Genomic DNA, 10,297 nt, shown 5'->3' with positions numbered 1-10,297 from the left:
AACTGTATGAACTGCAGGAAATGAAATTTCTACATCCATTTCTTGAGCAATATTTTTAGCTTCATTGAGCAAATTTATAAATCTATTGTCGGATCTCATGCCTGTTACAATGTACCAAACAACTAAAGAACACATAAATTTAAAATGATTTTATTTTATTAATCAGGGAACTTGCAGTATTCCTTGTGTCATTATCTCTAAAATAGATGAATCATTATAAATGGCGAACAGTGCACCATAAACTTTTTCCAACTCATACCTAAGAGTCTTTATGCCATCAATTGGACTCTCCCACCGGGTATCAGAGAGCGGTTTTAGCGTTAGCCTAAGCACTTCTTTTAAAATAATATTCCATCGATATGTTGATGCCAAAAAAGGCATATAGTTCCTGAATAATACTGAAAAAATTGGTCACTTCAAGCAAACTTTTTGCTGCATCTTTCACGACTAAATTAGGGCTGTGTGCCGCACAAGGGACGAAAAAGGTTCTTGTGTTTTCCTTTCATATTTGCACCATTGTCATAACCCTGGCCTCGCATATCGGCAATATTAATATGAGATTTCTTTAAAAAAATTAATACGAAATCAGTTAAACCTTGACCAGTAGTGTTGCTAACTTCGCAGAATCCTGAAAAAAAAAACCCTACAGTTTAATAGATTAACAGTTTAATTATATAGGTAACCCTACCTAAAGTTGCCTTTTGATCAGGTTTCCAGTTGAGTGCCCTTGTAAAAAGAACTTCCAAATAGGAAACTGTTGGGTTGATATTGAGTCTTTCTTTGATCAATTCCAGGGGGAATCGGTCGTGATCACAAGCAATGATTCTTTGTGGTAAATATAGGCTGAGAAACACAATGGTTTGTATTTTTGCAGCGTAAAGTGTGACTTTCCATTTATTGTACCGTTCTTTGACACTGTTTAATAGAGATTGTGCTCTCCTGAAAGTTTTCTTCGGAATGTACCCCCTCGTTGTTGTGGGGAGTGCAGTATTGTCTGCGCAGAGAAAGAATTGTGTACCTGGAATGCTTAGGTTTAAAATGTTACTGTTGTAATATATATACAACAAGGGCACTAGAACTGCACCTTGAAGGACTCCAACTCGTGCAGTGAAAGGATTTGATAATTGATCATATATGTTTACTCTTACAGTTGTGTTGTTTAGATAGGATTATACAATTTTTTGTGAGTTGTAAAAGCAGTCTGATGTCAATTAGCCTCCGAATAAGGCCGTCGTGTTAGACTTGATCGATGGCGTTTTGTGCATTAATAAACATTGCAATGGCGATAGAATCGTCGTTGAGAGCTTGTGTAACTTTAGATGTAAAGTTGACAAGGGCGTCTTAAAGATAAGTACTGTTTAAAAGAAGACTTTTTTTTTTTAAATTAGTTTCCGTGCAGGGTGTAAGTGGGATGGCATTATTAAGTAGTATTATTCAAGAACTTAGAGACTTAGGACTAGATATTTTAAATCTTCATACTCAAGGTTACGACAGCAGAGCTAATATGTCAGGAAAGTGCAAGCACGAATTTTAAAACAATACCCTCTAGCATTTCATACTGTACCTCAGATTGTTTGAATTTGTTAATTTTGAAATCATGCTCTGTTTATTGTATTAGACAAACATTTGACACAACATATGGAGGAGCAAAATTTGTAAAGAAATCCAACAAGAGGTCAAACACTATGAGAGTGAAAATAAAAGACGTGTGTTTTTAATACACTGAAAATAATACACTGAAACTGAAATAATAGGAAAAATTGAAGACCAAGCAGGGTTCACAGTAGGAAAATCATGCCTAGATCATACGTACACATTAGAACAACTGATAGAGAAGAAAATGGCAAAAGGTAGACCGGTCCATCTGGCCTTTGTTGATCTAAAGAAAGCATATGACTCAATACCTAGAGTCAAATTATGGGAAGCAATGAATGATCTCGGAATCCGACAAACACTAATAAAAGCAGTTAAAGCACTATACAAAGAAAACAAAGTAGCTATTAAATGTGGAAATAAAGCCTACAATCCATTTAAGACGACAAAAGGACTTCTACAAGGCTGTGCTACGTCCCCTACTCTGTTTAAAATATTCTTGGAAAAGACACTCAAACCATGGAGGAGAAAGTGCGAAGGAATGGGCATACCAGTAAGAGACGAATACCTATACACCTTAAGTTTTGCCGACGATCAAGTAGTCATCGCACAAGATGAAGAAGATCTCAGCTTTATGCTCAGAAAACTAGAAGAAGAATATAAAAACAACGGAATGGAAATAAACTTAGAGAAACCCGAATACCTAACAACAGAAAACAAGGATATGAGAAACCTAGAGATAGACGAGGGAAGACAAATAAATGGAACAGATAAATTCAAGTATTTAGGAACCATAATATCGAACCAGGGAACAACAGAAGAAGATATAAACAACAGACTGAAATAAACAAGAAACTGTATAAGACAACTAAACTCAGTGTTGTGGGATAAGAACATTACGATAAAGACAAAAAAGAGAATATATAACACCCTGACAAGAAGTATCCTGACATATGGGTCCGAAAACTGGACAATAAACAAGAAAAATAGAGGTAGAATAAGAGCAGTAGAAATGGAGTTCCCGAGGAGAAGCTGTAGACTTACAAAAAGAGACAGAATTGAAAATGCAGAGATTAAGCGGAGAATGGGAGTGCAATCAGACATAATCGACTATATAGAGGAGAAGAGACTATCCTGGTACGGCCACGTCAGAAGAGCGGACAGAGGACGCTGGATAAACAAAATCACAGAATGGAGCCCGATTGGAAGAAGAAAGAGAGGAAGACCCCGAAGGTCATTCAGAGATGAAATCGACGAGGCTATGGAGAAAAGAACCCTGCGAGATGGAGACTGGAATGACAGGGAAAATTGGAGAAAACGGTTGAGTGAAGGAAGACAATGAAAACTGTGGAAATCCTTAGTAGTAGTAGTTTTTAATACAGGAAAAATAAACTTTAAACTCTTTGTGAAACTAGTTAGATTAGAAAAAACGATGCATTGTTACAGTTTTTGAATATCTATCCAGTAATTTTGTCATTTCTTAAGGAAGCTGAATTCCCCAGTACAAACGAACATCTCATGCTTAACTTCATTTCAAAATTCGAGTTCACCATTTCGGTTCTAATTAAAAAAAATATATTTAGAACAATCCAAATACAGAGCCCAAATCTCGACTTTATGTCAATGCTTCCAAATGAATGAATGTAAACTAAAAACTTAAAACCGGTTGAGATAATAATACTTGCAAAATTCTCTTGTTGGTAAGTCTGTCACATTGGCTCTTTCTGCAGATGTAGAAGTAAGCCTGGGTTGCATCTAGGCAAATCTATAGCATTAATATTTCTACCAATTCTCCTAAAGATTACCTTTTAGCGACTTATTTAAAAGATTTCTTTCTGATACACACAATCATGTAATGAAACTCCAGTTTCAAATTCCAAAAGCAATATTGATATTATCATACCAGCTGCTACCTTTTACGAATTGGACCTACCTTACAAACTATTAAAAAGCTTAGAGGAGAGCCACACCTGTGGTTTGATTTTGAAAGAACCAGAAGAAGAAAGCAGACAACGCAATTGAAGCTTTGCTGCATACAAGAAATATCTTTTTTTGAAATATAAATGAGTTACTCACCATATTGTGTGTCCTGCCAGTGACAACTTGCACCGCGGAATGATCATTTTTAACTTCAAAACGTGTAACGACCTATCTGTAATCGAGGATAAACCAGGAAAGACTAAATGGTTCTGTGTTACTCAACATTCAATGTAGAACTAACTTGAATACAACAATTATAGACCTTTTCGCAGGAAAACATCCTAGACGACCCCAATTACATTAAACTCTGGGTAGGGCTAGATAATTGATTTTAAGGATTTAAATTTTAAAATTATTATTAATATTAAAATACTTATTATTTTAAAAATATTTTAAAATTATTTTAATTTACAACAATATTATTATAAATAATAACCTGTAGATAAAAGTAGTCAAAAACGGATAAAAAAGCACAAAAACATCATCCACGTACTGCAGTAGGGAGAACAACATTCGACTACCCAAAGAACAGAAAAACAGTCATTGAATCCTACTACGCTGAATTGTTAGGCCGATTTAATCACCAAACGATCCCATTTGGCGAAGAAAAAGCAACTCTTTTACCATTACAACGCACGGGCTTATACTTCCGCCTTCGACATGGCGAAATTTGTCGAATTGGGCTACAAACTGTTGCCTCTTTCACCGTTTTCTCTAGGTTTCTTTTTTGCCGCTTGTCGAGTATAACAAGTGAGGAGGTCATCGTCACAAAAGCCTACTTTGAAAACCTCGAGAAAACGTATTTTTTACACGGGTTAAAGAAGTTGGAGTTCTGCTTACTATCGAAGTAGAAGATCCAAATCAACCACCCCCAGGAGCAAACAACAATACACCATTGGGGCCTCCATCAATTCAGGAAGTACGGGATAAAACACATAAAAAATAATAAATCTCCAGGAAGTGATGGTATACCCGCAGAACTTATTAAATGTGGAGGTGCTACTCTGACTAATCATATATATAAAATCATACTGAGAGCCTGGAATGAGGAACAAATCCCAGAAGAGTGGTGTATTGGGATCGTTTGCCCGCTACACAAAAAGGGCGATGAATTAAAATGTAGAAACTATAGGGGAATAACCCTCCTTAATACAGGATACAAAATATTTTCGAGTATTTTATATGGTCGCCTGAGTGAATATTCAGAGGAGCTTCTTGGCGAATATCAAAGTGGTTTTAGACCTGGTCGATCAACAACAGACCAGATCTTTGTGCTAAGGCAAATACTGGAAAAAACCAATGAATTCAATATCGACACATACCATCTTTTCGTAGATTTTAAATCGGCCTATGATAGTGTCCTAAGAAATAAATTGTATGAAGCCATGGATGAATTCCACATCCCCGATAAACTAATAATATTGGTTAAGGCTACGACAGGGATGCCCAAATAGACAGCAGAGGAAACATTTTTAATAAATCATCCCAAATTTTGGCATATGCAGATGATGTTGTCACGTCAAATGTATACCACCTTGTCAAACGCCTCAAAAAATATGGGCCTGCAAGTAAATGAAAATAAAACTAAGATAAAGGCATCAACACCCAACAATAGAGCCAGAAACATCAGCCACCAATTCACGGTTGATAATTCTACCTTTGAAGTGGTGGACAAATTCACATACTTAGGCTCCCTGATCACCAAGGAGAATGTCATGAAACTTAAGCCAAAAACAAAAATAACCATATACAAAACCCTTATACAACCAGTGTTGACATATGGGTCGGAGACATTTCCAAGGCAGATGAAAATCTCCTGCTTATATTTGAACGAAGGATTCTGAGAAGAATATTTGGTGGCATCTGTGAAAATGGTGTTTGGAGAAGGAGGTACAACTACGAGATATATCACAGATAAAAACATATATTTGGTGGTAAAGACGTAGTATCCTTTATAAAAATAGGAAGACTAAGATGGGCAGGATATCTGGCAAGATCACAGCAGAACAACCCTCCTAAAAGAATCCTTATGTCACAACCTGTGGGAAGTAGAAATAGGGGTAGACCAAAACTCAGATGGAGGGATGTTGTAGATGAGGATGGTAGACAAATAGGCGCAGCAAACTGGCAACAGTTGGCAATGGATAGAAATGACTGGCGTAATAGACTTGGGGAGGTCGAGGCTCTTTTATAGGGCTGTAGCACCAATGATGATGATGAAAGAAGTTGGAGAATCGCTGGGTCAAGTGTTTCGAGTTTCGAGCAAAAGGAGATTATGTTTAGAAATAAATTTACACTTTTCCAAAATTTTCGTTTTTCGGTTTGGGCTAAGTACTTCTCTGGCCACCCTAGTATGTCCTATTAAAGGTTGAAATTGTTATTCGAACAAATTATTTAAAATATTCAGCATTGAATATGCAGAAAATAGTCAAATTTACGGGGACAATGCATTTAATATTTTTTTGATATCGTTAAAAAGGCTTTAAAATGAGATGTGACTAAACCCTCTAGGCTTAGAATCAAGAGAGTTATGATGAAAATATAGTAAAACCAAAATGACATCTTTGGTATTACTACCCTAATTGTAGTCAAAGGGTAATTATTCATGTATGATTTACTATATTTGTCTATCAGCAGATGCATCCAGCAGTTTAGACGATTTAAAATTCTTGATCATGAAAACAATTATGATGATATGAGAAAAACTATTTTTGAAATTTGTAAAAACTTAAGTCTTTTCTGTCAAAAGAATTGAAAACTGTCGGAGATACGTAAAAATTACTAGATATAGAACATAAAATTATTATTAGCATGTGAATGGTGCTGTGGTAGAGTCCTTTAAACGACAGCCGTTCAAAAATAAAAGATTATAAAAATTTTAAACTTTTATATCCTTGAAGGATACCTTACAAAATTTTTATTGGTTTTTTGAAAAAGGGTAGTTCACACCCTTAAAACAATAAGTACATATCAAATATACCTTATTTTCAAATTTTTATAAAAATCGATGCGTCTTGAAAGAAATAGATGGCAATGCCTCATTTTTACCTTGGTAGACTTTTTTTTTTCTCTGAGGGCGAAAATTTCTAAAAACAGTACTAGGTTGGATGGCCACTGTAAGGCTGACAACACTTTCGGAGCACTACCTTCTGTTATCTATATCTTATCACTGTCGTTGGTCCGTCTGGTGTTGCTATTCTTCTTCTTTCTTTTTAATTATTGTTCGAATGTAATTAAGTACAATATTCCATCCCTCCTTAATTCCTGTATTCTTCAAATCATCTGTCACACAGTAACAGGGTTCATACCTATTTCTCTATACATTTTGTTTCTCCTCCACTATCCATCTATTAGATTCCAGCATTGTGTGAGTAACAGGGTCAGAATAATACCATTATAGGCATGTATCCGTACATGTTTTTCTGAATCTATAAAGATATGTCCTAAAATACCCTTGTCCTGTCGGCACTTGCGCCAGCAAATCATCCAGTCGTCTGTGACCACAGTCCCCCCAGGCTCGGGATTAGCATCTTGTTCCACTGAGCAACATCTTTCATGTTGTTCCACTCGTCTTGCCATCTTTCTCTTTCTTCTTCTTTTATGGCTGCTGTCAAATATTTTTCTCTTTCATAAAGATGTCTCCTTTCTATTGCTAATACATGCAGAGGAACACAACTCGTGATAGTCCACAAGGCCGCTTCAGATACAGTCTTGTAGGCGTATGCTACTAACTCACAACAGACTTGTTCTGTCTACTTGTATCACGAGCCCTTTGTAGGTCGGTATCTCTGTCGCCTTACTCCAGACTGGTGCCGCGTAAAGGATGATTGACTGCAGAATACCGTGTTAGGCCCTCCTTCTTTCTAATTTGGCCCTCCAATGTTAGGCATCAGCCTTCCCATCGCAGCCGCACCCTTCGCTGCCTTCTGGGCTACCACCCGTATATGCTCCTCCCATCCACCATATTGGTGTAATGTCACTCGCAGATATTTTTCCTTGGTAGACTGGATTACTACAAATGTCGCTAGTGCACCTAGACCAATACCAGCATTAACACAGTAATAAAAACAATAGAAAAACATCTACATTAATAATAATTACAGATCTACTAACATGAAAAATGAAGACATCTTTTTGCTACTATGGACTTACTTTATTGTATTTAGAATTTAAATTGTACATTTAAAATTATCCTCGTAGATGTTGACATAGGTACTGCGAATTGAAAGGTATGTTGCACATTCCTTACATTTTCTGTGTAATATATATATATATATATTATATATATATATATATATATATATATATATATATATATATATATATATATATATATATATTGTTGTACTTTTGAATGTCCATAAGCAATAAAAAACCGATATACAAATTTTATTACTTAAATAAAAATTAAAATTATTGATATTTCATAAAGACACGGGCATATAAATTTTCAAACATCCTGTATAAGACAAAATATGTATTTTAAGTAGAGACCGACTGAATGTGATTTTTTTGGCCGAAGCCGAAGCCGATGCCGAAGTTCGGCCTGTAGGATACCTTCGGCCGAAGCCGAAGCCGAAGCCGAAGGTGACTAAAAATATACCTGTTATATTATGTTAATAATTTAAATAATGTGCATTATATTTTTATTTCCTAATCTTCTTCTTCAAGTGCCATCTTCGTTCCGAAGGTTGGCGATCATCAGGGCTATACGTATTTTCGAAACTGCTGACCGAAACAATTCGTTGCTGCTACAGCTATACCATTCCCGTAAATTCTTTAGCCAGGAGTTTCGTCTTCTTCCTATGGACCTTTTTTCTGCTATTTTCCCTTGCATAATTATTCGAAGCAGTTCCTAATACGTGATACCTAATATGTGATAAACAAAAATATGAAATTATGAGATAAAAAAGTCAAACATTTATACATTATTTGGTAATAGAAGCGATAATAAAAATAAATAACATTAAAAAACATTAAAGTCGAAACATTCATAGTCGATGGTCGATGTTTTGCCATTTATAGGTATCTAGTCAAAACACCAGTAATCGTGAGTTTTAACAAATACAATAAAATTATTATTATCAGAATTTTACTACGTGAGAAATATTCAAATGATGATCTTTGAGACATCTTGGCCTATTGTTAAAATTTATTCCTACTACTACCTGACCTGAAAGTTTGTAAAACGTTTTAGTTAAGGGTATAAAATAGGATTTAAATACTATTTAAATTATCAAAGACTCGCCGAAGCATATTGTTCAGAGATTATTTCATTTCTATCGTATAGTATACTGACAGAGCATTTTATTACTCCACCTTCGGCGAAACCTTCGGCTTTGTTTTGGCCGAAGCCGAATTTTAGCCGAAGGTTTAAATATTGGCCGAAGGTGGCCGAAGCCGATGCCGAAGCCGATTAATCGGTCGGTCTCTAATTTTAAGTTGTTTGAAGAATTGTTCATTAGGCCTCAGAGACAAGACTTTCAAATATTATCGATAAGAAATTTAAATAAGTCGGTTATTGTGGAATGGATTTACCCGGAATAAAAGTGTATATAGAAAGTGTTTAAACAATAGACCGGGATTTGCGGTGGTTTTTCTCCCCGAAAGATTATATCGGTAAAAGTTTATTAACAAAAGACATTGAATTGAGAAACAGGTATCGTTTGTAGCTATTAGTAAGAAATATTTGTAAAGCAGATAGATTTAGTTAGAATAATTAAAGAATGTTGTTTTCTGGAATTACCCGAATGACGTTTTATAGAGAGAGTTGGTTGGTAACGATATACGTCACAGAGGTGGATGATGTTTATTGGTCAATTTTTGAATGCAAGGAGGTGGTGGTTTTGGCTATGAGATAGGAGAGAGAAAAAAAGTTCGTGAGTCAGTTTTCGTCGTCCAAGAAGGAAGGAGCTTTGTGATTTGTGTTTGTTTGAAGTCCCGAAGACGTAATTTACCGGGTGTGTTTATTTGCTGTGTAAAAGCTGACCAGTGTGAGGAACGGGGTACAGAGAGATAGAAAAACCAAAGGGTATAAGAATATTAATATCAGACGAAGCCGGAAACATTTGGAGTTATAAACAGGCGCGGAGATTGGCTCAAAAGGAGGCTGCATAGACTAACACGAGTTGTTGGGTTGCAGATACAAGGACAGATAGGAGAAAGGTGTACGTCATCTGGACCACAATAGAAGCAGAAGCAGAGAAAGGATTTTTTTTGTGGCGTGGCCATAGAATTGCAACGGCAGAGAAAGAAAGGTCAGTCAATTTTCATTAGAGCAGGAGTGTGGTTTTCATTTATTAATTAAATAAATTGAATAAATAATAGAGACAGTTAATTTTGCGATCATTTAAAAAAAAAAAAGAATTATAAAAAGAGCTTAGTTATAACACATATTAAAAATCAATGTAAAATAACATTTGGGTCCATGATAGAAAACAACTTCTCACATATTTAAAGTTAGTATATTGCAAATATTATAGGATTGATTGTTATATAAAATTTCATTAAAATAAAGGACATCTCACATATAGTTCAGTTGAAATTCTATGTATTTTATTCAGGTCATATTACCTATCCCCATTAGGATGCCAAATGGAAAATATTTTGAATCCACGATTAAAGGTAAATAGTACAAGTTAAATAGCCTGAGATTGTAATTAATTAATGCTGATTTATTGTGATTAATTGGAGATTAGATCATTTAATAAATATAGACAGGAAT

Source organism: Diabrotica undecimpunctata, chromosome 5, assembly GCF_040954645.1.
Source record: "Diabrotica undecimpunctata isolate CICGRU chromosome 5, icDiaUnde3, whole genome shotgun sequence".
Lineage (NCBI taxonomy): Eukaryota > Metazoa > Arthropoda > Insecta > Coleoptera > Chrysomelidae > Diabrotica > Diabrotica undecimpunctata.
This window is presented reverse-complemented; position numbering follows the sequence as displayed.